Here is a 12,866-nt window from a genome sequence, read left to right on the forward strand (position 1 = left end):
TCCTCTTAAGTCGAGAGCACTGGGCAGGGGCTTTCCCCTTTCCCTTCTTCTGGGGACATCCCTGGGGGGAGGAGAGGGGTGCCGCTTGGCCAAAAGCCCCCTCCCCAGTCCGGCTCTTCTCCCAGAAGGGCGCAGCAGCAGCAGCAGCAGCGGGGGGAGCACGGCTTCGGTGACCATTCTAACTGCTGATTAAAAACCTCCAAGAAAGGCAAGCCTGGCTGCCGCCTTCTGAGGAAGTTTCCCGCCATTCTCAGCAACAAGAAACTTCCCGATGTTTGAGCAAAACCTTCCTTCACGCACCTTAGCTGCAGGAAACAAGCATGTCCCTTCTTCCATATACATATATTCCATATATACACACTGTGTTTCCCCAATAATAAGACAGGGTCTTCTATTAATTTTTGCTCTAAAACACGTATTAGGGCTTATTTTCAGGGGATGTTTTATTTTTTTCATGTATACAGTCATGTCACCTTCTTCTGGCTGCTGCACAATGGTGTTACACTTAACTGGGGCTTATTTTTTGGGTAGGGCAGCGGTGGTTCACAGCCTTGGTAACCCAGCTGTTCCTGGACTGCAACTCCCAGAAACCCCAGCTAGCACAGCTAGTCTAGTGGTGAAGGATTCTGGGAGTTGCAGTCCAAGAACACCTGGGTCAACCAAGGTTGGGAACTACTGGTGCATAAACTGTGATAGAATTCAGCTTAAAAACTCAGCTCTGTACTTGGGTTGATGGAACCAAGTACTGCTTTTGCCCTTTTTTTTGCCAATGCTGCATCAACAGTTGATTGGCTTTAAAAAGAGGAGCCTGTGCCACACATCTAGCCATTATTTTTAGCTCATTTTTAGCGCTTTTGTTTCTCCTGTACTGTCCCCAACTCACTAAAGCCCATTCTGCTGTAACATTCTAAAATAACAACAACAAGAAAACCAAGCTTTTGCTTCATCTATTGTTGTGCCCTAATAAAGGTTATTACTCATCCTTGTTTTCAGATTGCTAGTTCAAGTCATGGTCCACTGAAGAGCCGGAAATCCTTCTTTGTGCACTACTGCTAAGCCAGCTGTCACCAATATTATATCTGTATATTTGTATTTTGCTGCCCAAGTCTGACATTTTTTCCCTATTGAAATTAATTTTGTTTCTTTTAGGCGCAGTTCTCTGATCAATTATTTTACGGCCTTGAAGATTTTATCTCCAGAACTGCCTTTTTTGAGCCTTGGATCCTTGCACAAAGGGGTCACTTTGAAAGACCGAGTGTTTTGAGAGTTGGCTCCTAACAGGTTCAGATCAGACAGACTCGGGGAGGGGGAACACTCCGTTCTGCAGGTGACCCTTGCTGTGGTCCTTTGTGTGTAACATTTGATTTGTAGCATCCAATTTGGGCTTAGTTTGTATCATTGCTACTTTTGTTACTTGATTTAAAATTTCGATACCAAGTTTACTCTGTTTGCAGCGTTCAGTGGCAAAATAGCTCCACAGGACCAAAAGAACAGTCCGCTGGCTTTAAATGATATAGTAGGACCCAACGGAATTAGGTATACCTGTTGTCTGTGCAAATTAGATTAGATTAGGTCTCGAGAGACTATGGTAACATGCTCTGTATGGAGGACTTGGAACAGCGTCTAGTGTGGCTGAAGAGGCCAATTCAAGAGTGACAATCTCTTCCACACTGAAGACAAATACAATCTGTCCCCTGTCCAGCTCCCTGATTTTGCTGGCTTTGGGATGGCCTCTTGGCCTTGGCCTGCTGGACGAGGGTCTCTTCAAATTGGGAGAGGCTGTGATGTACGCCTTGTCTCCAGCTGAACACTCAGAGGTCAAGGTTTCCCATCTGTTGAAGTCCATTCTTAAGGCCTTCAGATCCTGCTTGCAGATCTCCTTTTATCGCAGCTGTGGTCTCCCTCTGGGGCAATTTCCCTGCACTGTTTCTCCATCCAGAAGATCTTTTGGAATCCGACCATCAGCCATTCTCACGACATGCCCGAGCCAACGTAGACGTTGTTTCAGTAATGTATACATGCTAAAAATTCCAGCTCGTTCTAGGACTACTCTATTTGGAACTTTGTCCTGCCAGGTGATACAAAAAATGTGTCGGAGGCAACACATAGGGAACATGTTCAGCTTCCTCTCCTGCCATGCATAAAGGGTCCAGGACTCACTGCAGGACAGGAGTGTGCTCAGGACACAGGCAGAAGCCTTATTTTTCAGACATAAAAATCAAGATTGAGTCTGAGCTTTCCCAACTGCTCAGAAAGCACGCCAGTTCAGCTTCCAAGGATTTGGCCTCTCCCAGCTCATTTTTAAACAAAACATGAAAGGGGAGGTGTTGAGCTGTCCCATCTTCGTTTCTCATCTATTAACACTTCACTGCACTGAATTACCACTTCGCCCTCTCCTTCCTCTTTCTTCAGATATACCTGGAAAAGCCTGCTGTGCTCCATCCATCTTCATTCTAAGCATCAGCTTTCCTGACATAAGTAAAAGCTACACACTTGCATTCCTCTTTAGGGAAATGATCCTCCCCCCCCCCCCCGTTCCTTCTATGTACCTTTTTTTCGGTTTCAGTTCCTCACTAAGCTCTTTATACAGCCTCGCTGGCTTTTGGGGTCACTTGTTAAAGATGTGATGATTACAAACGATTCTGATAACTCATTCAGGAAATCCAAACCGTCTTGGGCTCCCTTCCCTATCAGTTCCTCTGGCCACAGAATCCGAAATAGCATCTCTCCGAGTTTATTTATTTATTTTTTTCTGAACTGGATTTACATCTCTGACAATGCTCACATGGTGCTTTAGATAAGATTGACAATTCCAGCATTATAAATTCACCAACGTTCCGCTTATCTCAAATTCATTCACAATCCCTGCTTAGGAAGTGGCGGGGAGGAAACCAGCTTGCCTCCTTCTGCTCTCTGATTCCAGCAGTCAAGCAGTTTAGTGTAACCGTGCCGTAAACACCCTCACACATCACTGGCCTGCATCTCTTGATCTTTTATTAATTTTAGAAAGGTTAAATATATATATATATTTTAATTGAAAGCAGTTATGTCAATACTCTGCACCTGAAAGACATAAGGGAGGAAAAACACAATGAAAAAATGTTTTTCAGTCAGGAGTATTTATTTATTTATTTATTTATTTATTTATTTATTTATTTATTTATTTATTTATTTATTTATTTATTTATTTATTTATTTATTTAATTGTATTTATACCCCGCCTATCTAGTTATTTCGACCACACTAGGCGGCTTACAACATAAAGGATAACAAGTTCAAGAAAAATTTATAACAATTAATGTATGTGCTGTTGGTGTCGTTATCTACATCAAGTCACTTCTGCCTCGTAAGTAGTTTTATGAAGAATCAGTCCTCCTCGCATGGGGAACAGGAATGCTTGTTTCACAGGTCTTCTGTGTATCACAAGGTAAACAGCATCATCCAGGCATCATTCTACAACCCTTATGACCCAACTGGAAAAGCATTTTAAGTGGAATTGATACAACTGTTGAAGTTTTATACGCCCTAAGGGGGAAAACCCTGGTTGATGAAGGAAGCTCTTAAACTGGAAGCAAGTAACCTGGCTACACAGGCTTTAATTAAAGAACTCATTATCTGTTTGTAATTGGGACTATGTATTTATCAGTCAAAATGTCCTGTAGAGGCCCCAACTTGGAAAATGAAGGAAATGGAGCTACAGAAGACTCTGCACAGAAGACATAAGTGGGGTGGGATGCCAAACAAGACCCTCGTTCTACCTGCCAATGAATCAAATACACCGCAGTGGAATATTCCTCTAGGAACAGTTTTACCTGTGTTCGTGGAAGTGGCAAAGGGTGATGCTAAGTAGATCCTTTTTCTAGCACACATGGGTGGCCTTCCAGTGTGGAAACCTCTGGAGATGCTGCAGAGAAAGGAGGAGGAGAAAAGCACTATTATGGACTAGTGTCGAAAGAAGAGAACATGGAGCACTGTTCTTCTCTTCCTTCTAGTCATTGCATCAGCAAAAGCTGCAGGACCATCCCCTTCCAGACAGCAGTCAGACCACAAATAAAGCAGGCAGACTGATTTTACAGGAAAACAGAAAGGACCTGCCAGCACAGACACTGCCCATTACTAGGTGTTGCCCCACTCACCTCTACGCAGGTCTCGATGCTCTGCTGCTAGGCTAGTGACCAGCTCGCTTTGGTCTCCAGCAGAAGAAGGGCTGCTGGCACTCTGCAACAGACAGTACGAAGGAGAGTGAGGCCAAGCGAACAGCTGGCATTCATCAGATAACAGATGCCTCAATCACAAATGGTAGCCAATCCAGAATCCAACAATCATAATCATATACCAAGCCCGTCCAAAGGTCAAAGTACTCCAGAAATCACAAACGGTAGTCAGTAAATCAGACCAGAATAAAAAAACCCCCGTAACATATGAGAAGAATTCAAAACAGCTCTAGATGTCCCGAAGGAGTCCGATCTCAGCGGTGGCACAGGAAAACATTTTATTAGTCAATTGTTTTAAGCTCTAGAATATTCCAAGTCCTGCGCAGGCGCAGTTTAACCCATTCGTGTGCATTCATAGAGACCACGAAGAAGAAATTTATGTTACACAAATTCCTTGGTGCCAGGCATTAATGCCCAGCATGCGTACGCAGACCATAACTTTATATTACATCTGCAAGAACAAGGTTTTCCCCACCATTTTATAATACAGAATTAGGATTTGTAATCTCTGTTCCATAATTAAATACCTGAAATTAGGTATCAAATTTAAAATTAGATACATTTTAAATTCAAAATTAGATACATTTTAAATTACAAGTATCATAATAGAAGTTTAGTTTGGGGGGAAAAGGGAACTTTGTTGTTCATCCGCTCTGTCGTCGTGTGTTTACCAGGTGCTGTTGCCTTACCTGCTGGCCAGAACGGCTGTCAAGGGAACCACTCATCTGTTCATAGTATCTCTTCTCAGCAGCATCATATCTGAATTTGTCAAACCAGATTTTCTCGTGCATGAGGAAACGGGCTGCCATGTTTCTGTAATGAGGGAGTATCTAAATAAATTTCCAGGAATATGTAAGCACATGAACCTGATCCATGTTCAGACAACACTCTTTCCACATCCACTAAAAATTTGCCTGCCTTCTCTTACTATTCCAGAGGAAAAGGTTTGACCAGTATTTATTTATACGTTGCTAATAAAGGTAGAACTTCTCCAATCTATATTTTAAAACATGCATACATGGTGCAGCATTAAATTACTGAACCATCACTAAGATTTTATTAATAGATAATTATTACACATAAAACCAGACACACAGAAATCAATGATTTTTTAAGAGAACTTCATGTTTCCTTGCAAGTGTTTTTATAACGTTTCCCCACTTGCCAACTTGAAACGGAACTCTCCTTTCACAAATTTGGAAAACTGTACTTTAACCTCACCGAAAATTTCTGTGTCCCAGATCCATAGCAAAGTACTGAAAGCTACTGAAGCTGTATGAGTCAGGTCCTAATTCACTTCTACGCCAAATTGTAGAGACACCACAAAAGCAACCTCTTGGCTTTCCTCGCACATAAATTTAATCTTCTTCTCCAAGTCCAGGGTACACTATGAATGCACAAATACCCAAACTGCACATTTCCACGATGTCATACCAGTAATGCCCTGTGTGTACCACAGCACTAGATTGCTAGTTTCAAAGTATTGTATATTTAAAAAGAAATGAATCACTTAACTTGCACACAAAAAATGCCACAAGAGATGTGAATTAAGATCAGGGGTAAGGCGATCTTGGGCAATTTTGAATACTGAGGGATCATTCTAGGAGGAAAGCAGAGTCTCCTATGAAGTAAAGTAGCAGGTACTTTTGATTCAAAGAAAGAACTGAGTTTGGAGAGAGACAAGGATATGAAAAAAAGACTGAAGCAGACCGAACATCAAACAAACGAAACAAAACCACCAACACCACCAAGAGGTTACACCATAAGGTGAAATCTGGTAGAAGAAATGGAGATCTGGAAAGAAAATGAAAGCCAGATGCCATGCGGTGAAAACATGATTTCTGAAGTTGATTCCAGAAGGTAGCTCTCTCCATTTGGCAACTTACTCCAAAGAAGACAGAATGGCTTCAACATCTAGAAACATGGCTTGTGGGAGGCTTTCTCTTTCTCTTTTCCTACAGGGCTCTAAAAAATGGTGTTTGGCACCTACACAATAACTGCTCTAACAGTCAGGAAGTTTTTCCTGATAGTCAACCCAAATCTGGCTTCCTCTAACTTGAGCCCATGGTTGTGTGTCCTGCACTCTGAGATGATCGAGAACAGATCCTGTCCCTCCTCTGTATGACAGCCTTTCATGTATTTGAAAAGTGTTATCATATCAATAAATCCTAATACAGCTTTTGTATGGGTACATTTCTTTGGAACAGAAGAGAATATACAGCCTGGTTACACAGTTCCTTCAGAATGAACCATCTCAGAGTAGCTGCTGCTTTAAGGATGCCTATGTATTTACATTTACGATCAGAGGTGATATGCCTGGTCGAAAGATGCTGCGTAAGGTATAAAGAAGGGTGCAGTTGTACTCCTATCCTGCTAGCTATTTCCAGTAGGCAACTGGTTGTCTTTTATGCAAATGGAATGGGAAACGTGAGGGGCCTTTGTTGGGAAGCAACATGGCTCTTTCTATATTCTTATGACTACGAAAGCAAGCAAAGCATGCTCCTTATATACAACCCTATAGTGCTTAAAGCACTCTCTGGGTGATTGACAAGTTAATTATGGAAGATACACATTGTCTGTCCCCACCTGGGTACTCAGTTTACCAACCTCAGAAGGATGCAAGGCTGAGTGAAGATCAAGCCAGCTACCTGGGACTGAACCCAAGTCATGAGCAGAGTCTTGGCTGCAGTATGGCAGTTTAACCACTGCGCCACGAGGCTCTCTACTGAACACAGAAACAGAACTGTCCAAAAGCATGACATATCTGATCACCCAGTGCCAAAAGCATCAGGTACGTCACCAGACACAAAATGCCAGGATTAGCAGATTTTTCTAAAAGGATTCAGCGACCAGTTCTTCAAAACCTGTTGGAAAGGCCAGTTCAGGAGACAACGTTCACTAATCCATGTAAAGGGGTGGAAACAGGCTCAAGGCCACTCACCCATTCTCACATTACCAGTGTTTCTGAAGGGATGCAAAAAGGTTTACAAACGTAAGATTAATATCCCACTGTTCTTCCAAGGAAGCTCACACGGCCCCTCACTTCTCTCCTTTTATCACACAGCACATAAACAATAGGGAGGCTTTAAAATGGCCACTGATACAAAAGGTCCATACCCCAAAGCAAAGCAGTTTTGTAGCACCTTAAGGAATAACAACTTGGTCAAGTTCACGGCTCAGGAGACAGGTTGAACCAGCAGGTTTAACCAAGACCCATTCTCTTAATCCATCTTGAAGAACTTGTTTATTGATGTAATAATTTCTTTTTCTTCTTTGTTATATTTATATGTTGTTTTTATGTGTTTGGAAGCCACCTAGATTGGTTGTAAGACCAGATAGGCGGGATATAAATAAAATTAAAAAATAAAATAAATAAGCTGTAGCCAATCTCAAAACACTGCCAGGGATGGAAAGAACAGAAAATACTTGCAACTGTCTGGCTGCGGAGGAAGAGGCTTTTCAATGAGAACGCTTACCCCCCTTTTTTTTGTTTTACTTCTATCACGCCTGTTAAATATACAGTATATATTTTTAAATCCAGTGGCTGTTTCAATACATACTGGCTGAAATCCTGTTCCACAAGTTACTCCGTGTAAGGTTTATGATGTCATCATTTTGCAGCAGCAAATTTTGAGAACTAAAAATTTGAGATGGCTGCCCCCTGCCAAAGGCCCTGCGGCTCCCTTGAGATCCTTCTCATCACAAAGAAACTTTGGGGTTCAGGATAGTCTTTGATTTCAAAAAATTCTGATGGCCAGTAAAATCATTGAGGCGGTAGGCACATTTTTGAAATTAAAAAGTCCCCCCGCCCCATTTCTTGCTACTATTTACGGTATCCCCAAGACAAAAGATATCCCAGTGGATCTTCACCACCTTCAGTGAGGACAACTGTTGCTATTGATGTCATCAGCCTTATGCAGTGTAACTTCAGGCAACAGGATTTCAACCACTGATTGCTTTTCTATTAGCAAAATGTATTACAGTTTTCCCTGCATATGTCTTTTTAATATTTTGTATGCTACCTTGAATCCCCTCACTGGAAGGAAAGTCAGATTTAAATACAAATAGATGAATGGAAGAATGAATGAAAATAAGCTGGAGTAAAAGCCTAACAATTCACAAGTTGCATTGTTCCTACTTACCCCACATCTTTGTCATCTCTGGTTTCAGTCCATAGTTCTTCCCGCTTGTGGCCGACATAGTCTGATACACGGTCTTTATATCCTTCGGAAGCATTATACTGCCTCACTGTGTTTCTTTTGAAGTTCTTCAGTTTCACTCTAATTGTTGCTATTAACAGTTTATGGTCTGTACCACAATCTGCTCCTGGTTTTGTTTTTGCAGAGAGAATAGAGCTCCTCCATCTTCTCCTCCCAATTATATAGTCTATTTGATGTCTGAATTGCCCCTTTGGTGAAGCCCACGTATACAATCGTCGGCTGGGTTGCCTGAAGCATGTATTTGCAATGAACAAATCGTTGGCACCACAAAACTCTATGAGTCTCTTTCCTGCTTCATTACTAATTCCTAGGCCAAATTCTCCAACAATATTTGATTCTGCTTTGTTCCCAACGGTTGCTTTCCAGTCACCTATGATAAGCAGCACATCCCGTTGGGGCGCCTGATCCACTTCTTCTTGAATACTTGCATAAAAACTTTCTGTTTCTTCTGCAGCAGCATTTGGACCTGGAGCAAGGACTTGAATAATGGTTACGTTGACAGGCTGTCCTTGAAGTCTGACTGCTATTACTCGATCAGATTTGGGATAATATCTCCTGATTACCTGGGCTACGTCTTGTCTCACTATGAAAGCCACACCGTTCCTTCTAAGTTTGTCATTTCCAGAATAAAACACTACGTAATCATCGGACTGAAAACATCCTTTTCCAATCCAGTTCAGTTCACTTACACCAAGTAGTGCAATATTTATACGTTTCATTTCTTGCTTTATTATTTCAAGCTTCTTTTCATCCATATTTTTCACATTCCATGTTCCAATTACATGCCTGTGGATTTTCCTTTCACAACTTTGCACATTTGTAACTGAATCTCCATTGAGCTCTAGTTCTGCCACCTTTTTCAGAAGAGTGCTCTTTGTACTTTTCTTCTGCTTTCTTCCTCTAGCTGACCGAGTGCCTTCTGCCCTGGGGGTCTCATCTTCCAGCACAACTACTTGATGCTTAGTTTTTGATTGCTTCATCCCAGGACTTCAAAGGCTTGAAATATTTGATAAATGTTGTCTTCTGTAAAGTACAAAGAGTTTGTGAAAATATTGCTGCTGTTGCCTTACAGTAAAAGATGACAGAAAACAGTATCACAATTCTAAACACAACTTTTCAGTGCTTTGCATATTATGACTGCAGGAATCACTGTAAAGAAATCAAAGAGCATAAAAATAAAATGTACTTCCTAAAATCTAAAAAATCAAGAGGAAATTTAAAGCCAGATTGTGTGATTCATGTGACACTGCCGCTTCCAATTTAGTACAACCCTGTTTTGAACAGGCCAGCTCTGTTCTTGTAAGTGAAAAGTCATGGCTTCCCTTATTAAGTAAACCTTTTTCATGTTACATCTTCCTCTTCTATTCCTGGCTTAAAACTTCCCCAACATCTCCAGTGAAACTTGTCTTCTCATGATATGTCCAAAGTACAATATCGTCAATGTACTAATTTTAGTTAATAGTGAGAATTCATACTTGATACAACATAGAACCCATTTGTTTGTCTTTTTGGTGGTCCATGGTATCCCAACGCTCTCCTTCAACACCACATTTCATATAAATCATTTTTCTTGTCTCCCTTCTTCATTGTCCAGCTTTTATTAAGAGCATCATAGTCTATATCAGTGGTTCTTAACGTGGGCGATAATGCCCCCCAGGGGGCGATTTCATTTTTCGGGGGGGGGCGGTAGAACGAAAAGGGGCGGCATGGGGGCGATGGAGCAGAAGGGGAGCGGTCGGGGGGCGCTGGAGCGAGCTAAACCTGTGAAGGTGGCTGCAGCCAGGGTGCTGGCAGTGGATCCGGTGCTGCCACTGCCAGATGATCCCACTCTTTCTGCCTGCCAAATCTCGCCATTCTCCCTTAGGGGAGCACTGAATGCGGATCGGGTGGAAGGAAAGGGTCTCTTGGGTCCCCGTCCTCGCCCAGTGAAGCTCTGCCTCGCACCCAGGTGGGGAGGGAGAGACAAGTCCCATTTGTCTGTCCTGCCTTCCCACCCACCTTCCCGCCCGTTGCAAGGGAAGTGCGGAGAGAAATGGGACGTTTTGGGGTGGCGCAGCATCTCTTTGGGTGGGATCGCAAATGCACTGCAGAAAGTCAGCTGCTCCTCTTTCTCCCTGAATTTAAGGAATTGAATTCAGTCATTGAATTTAAGCGTCTTTAATAAATAAATAAATATGATATCATAGCCGCGGGGAGGGGGGCGATGATAACTTCCTCAATGGCTCAAGGGGGCGTTTCTTTCAAAAAGGTTAAGAACCACTGGTCTATATGACCAGAGAATGTCCTGTAAACACCACAGAATCTAATCAATCACTTAGATACAAAGATTAGGTGTGCTAAATAAATCATGAATACATTATCCAAACAAGATAAAATAAAAAATATAATAGATATAATGGAAACAATACACTAAAGAACCACACAGAAAAGACAGATCAGATTTCTTTACAGACAAATATGTTCATGACAGGATAACAACATGAGAAGTCTTCAAGGTTTGATATTTTGTACATTTAAGAGTGTTAATGTGGCTGGGAGTTGGGGAGTGTAGGAAAAATGTGTATTCTAAATTGGTATTCTAAAATGCAGTTCCAACTTTGTTGTTTTCAAAATACTGTAATCTGTAGTTTTAAAAAAATGAACCAACTTCAGCACAGCAAGATCAGTAAATTCATAAACAGTTGCGGCAACTGAATGCTTATGAATGATTGCTTTTGTGGTTAGGCTTTGTAAACATAGACAAGATTATTGTAAACAAAAAGATAAATGAAGCAATGCATGGTATTTGTAAATGAAAAAATTATAGTCTTACAATGCCATCTTTTAGAAAATATAAAAATATTACTTTTAGAAAATGTAAAAATTTGAACTTTAATTTTTTCCTGGCTTCAGAAAAGAAAATTAGTAACCTCAACTTTAGGATTTCCTGTAGTAGTAGGGCTAGTCAAAACAAATATATGATCAGAGTTAAGTTTCAAACCCAGGGAAATTAAAAGGAGCAAAGTAAATGGGCTTTTAAATTGTTGTTGCTCACCCAGAGATCCCTACTGTTGGAAAACAAGTGTAAATAGCCCTTAAGAGTATAAATATCTGTAGATAAAAAAACACAAGACAGGACATATATTCCTATCGAGAAAGAATGAAAGTGATGAAAAGATAACAAAGCAGCTCAAGAAAACCAACAAGGTGCATGCACGCACAGCTCTATATTGATCAGCCTGATGAAGGGAAGTGCAGAACTCAAAAGCTGGCTTCTTGTTTGTGAGATTTTTGTTCGTTCGTTCGTTTAATCGTTTAGTCGTGTCCAACTCTTTGTGACCCCATATGGACCAGAGCACGCCAGGCCTTCCCTGTCTTCCGCTGCCTCCCGGAGTTGGGTCAAATTCATGTTGGTCGCTTCGATGACCCTGTCCAGCCATCTTGTCCTCTCTCATCCCCTTCTCCTCTTGCCTTCACACTTTCCCAACATCAGGGGCTTTTCCAAGGAGCCTTTTCTCCTCATGAGATGGCCAAAGTACTGGAGCCTCAGCTTCAGGATCTGTCCTTCCAGTGAGCACTCAGGGTTGATTTCCTTTAGAACTGATAGGTTTGATCTCCTTGCAGTCCAGGGGATTCTCAAGAGTCTCCTCCAGCACCACAATTCAAAGGCATCAATTCTTCGGCGGTCAGCCTTCTTTATGGTCTAGCTCTCACTTCCATACATCGCTACTGGAAAAATCTAGCTCTCACTTCCATACATCGCTACTGGAAAAATCATAGCTTTGACTACACGGACCTTTGTCGACAAGGTGAGGTCTCTGAATGACCACTCTATAAACTGATAGTCATGAAGTGCCCGCCGCCTTTGGCTTTCATTTTTCCTATACAGTACTTAAATCAGAAGCAACTTGGGAGCCCACTTCATATAATAAACACACGGAGATGCTCCCTACTCTGTAGGTCGGTGATCCCCAACCTTGGGTGACCCAGGTGTTTTCAGACTGCAACTCCCAGAAACCTCAGGTATCACAGCTCGTGGTGAAGGCTTTTGGGAGTTGCAGTCCGAGAACACCTGGGTCACCCAAGGCTGGGAACTACCCATCCAAGTGCATTTCAGGAAGGGCAGGAAAGGTCACTACACAGCAGGAACCATGACTACCACCACTTTGCCCCAGACCGCTCTCTGAGTTGTGTCATTTTTGCAGAAGTACCTGTGTTAATCTATACTGTAAAACCAAGACAACCAAACCAAACCTTAAAGACTAACCCCTGAACGGGGTGTAAAAATTCCCAAGCAGGATGCCAAGAGGCTTGAGATCCCAGAGGACTGGCATCCCCTCTCTCACACAATTGTGCCACAGATTTTTGGACTCTTGTCTCCAATTTTTCCACAATATCCACAAAAAGGTAGTGCTAAACGCAAAAAAGTGGGGTCTTCTCCACAAGAACTTGC

This window comes from Pogona vitticeps, chromosome 4, assembly GCF_051106095.1.
Source record: "Pogona vitticeps strain Pit_001003342236 chromosome 4, PviZW2.1, whole genome shotgun sequence".
In the NCBI taxonomy this organism is placed as follows: domain Eukaryota; kingdom Metazoa; phylum Chordata; class Lepidosauria; order Squamata; family Agamidae; genus Pogona; species Pogona vitticeps.